Source organism: Onychomys torridus, chromosome 9, assembly GCF_903995425.1.
Source record: "Onychomys torridus chromosome 9, mOncTor1.1, whole genome shotgun sequence".
Taxonomy (NCBI): Eukaryota; Metazoa; Chordata; class Mammalia; order Rodentia; family Cricetidae; genus Onychomys; species Onychomys torridus.
The window spans coordinates 111031140-111033062 of record NC_050451.1 but is presented as its reverse complement, the minus strand read 5'-3'; the positions used below and the strand labels follow the sequence as shown (position 1 = coordinate 111033062).

The 1923-nt window shown below is 43.9% G+C and overlaps 1 pseudogene; it reads left to right on the top strand.

Annotated features, from left to right (window-relative positions):
• The first annotated feature begins 309 nt into the window (after positions 1-309).
• Positions 310-1508, top strand: LOC118590809 (annotated as a pseudogene).
• Positions 1509-1923: the final 415 nt, after the last annotated feature.

Sequence of the window (1923 nt, the reverse complement as noted above, 5' to 3'; positions counted from 1 at the left end):
ATATGCTCATGATGAAATAAGAGTAAATGTCTATGTACCATCTAGGATCACTTCTCTACATGTCAGCTCTGTCCAGGAACTAATATTCTTAATTGTTTCGAACTGCCTTCTAACATAACCTAGATGATACCAACAATTAGCCATCAAATTCCCAAATGACACCACAAAGACCTGAAGACAAAATGTAGTGCTATTTCCACAAGATCTAAATGGGATGTATGTCAGGGGAAATGCCATTCATTGCTCTCCATCTGCCCTGCCCCCCCATCACCACTTAGTTCATGATGTGAGTGATTTGCTTATATTAAGATGCACTGTCAGATTCTAAGGATCATATCTGCAAGTCAGGATTCTCAATCCAGAGACAATGGCCCCAACAGGATGGAGCCTGAAGGTGTCATTGAGAGTAACTGGAATGAGATGGTGGATAGCTTCGATGACATGAATCTCTCAGAATCCCTCCTCCCTGGTATTTATGCCTACGGTTTTGAGAAGTCCTCTGCCATCCAGCAGTGAGCCATTCTTCCTTGTATCAAGGGTTGTGATGTGATTGCCCAAGTCCAGTGCGGGACTGGGAAGACAGCTACATATGCCAGATCAATCCTGCAGCAGACTGAGTTAGATCTAAAGGCCACTCAGGAGTTGGCACAGCAGATACAAAAAGAGGTTATGGCATTAGGAGACTACATGGGTGCCTCTTGTCATGCCTGTATTGGGGCCACCAATGTCCATGCTGAGGTGCAGAAGCTGCAGATGGAAGGTCCATATCATCATGGGTGTTTGATATGCTTAACTGGAGATACCTGTCCCCCAAATACATCAAGATGTTTGTACTGAATGAAACAGATGAAATGTTAAGCCGTGGGTTCAAGGATCAGATCTATGATATATTCCAAAAGCTCAACGGTAACACACAGATAGTTTTGTTGTCCGCTACAATGCCCTCTGATGTCCTTGAAGTGACCAAGAAGTTCATGAGAGACCCCATTCAGATCCTTGTCAAGAAGGAAGAATTGACCCTGGAGGGTATCCACCAATTCTACATCAATGTGGAGTGAGAGGAACTTGACATATTGCGTGACTTGTATGAAAACCTGACTGTCACCTGGGCAGTAATCTTTATCAATACCAGAAGGAAGGTAGATTGGCTCACTGAGAAGATGCATGCCCAGGATTTCACTGTTTCTGCCATGCATGGAGATATGGACCAAAAGGAAAGAGATGTGATCATGAGGGAGTTCTGGTCTGGTTCTAGCCGAGTATTAATTACCACTGACCTGTTTGCCAAAGGCATTGATGTACAGCAGGTCTCCCTAGTCATCAATTGTGACCTTCCCACCAACAGGGAAAACTACATCCACAGAATTGGTCATGGTGGTCGCTTTGGCCATAAAGGTGTGGCTATTAACATGGTGACAGAAGAAGACAAAAGGACTCTTCAAGACATTGAGACATTCTACAACACCTCCATTGAAGAGATGCCCCTCAATGTTGCTGACCTCATTTGAGGGGCTGTCCTGCTACCTGGCCCTAGTCCTGGGGGGCTGAGGAACAGCTGGAGGGGGGAGGGAAGGGAGCCAAGACATCTTGGTTTTGGTTTTGGTTTTGGTTTTTTTTTTTTTCCTCTCTCTCTCTCTCTTTGAATAAATGTCACTTTTGGAGGAAAAAAAATGCACTGTCATTGTGAGAGGACAAAAGCATTTAGACCACCAGATCTTGAACTTGAATTACTAAATCAATAGCTAATAAAACCTTTTCTCTTGTACGTTAATGGCCTCAGGCATTTTATTGTAATGAAACTATACACAGAGTGTCTGTCTCTGGTTCCGCAAAACCCAAGGCTCACCTCATTCCTGCTGACACAAACAAATATAGCAGTGAGAAGACTCTGGAAATGTATCTTTAGGTGAGAGGTGCCAATGG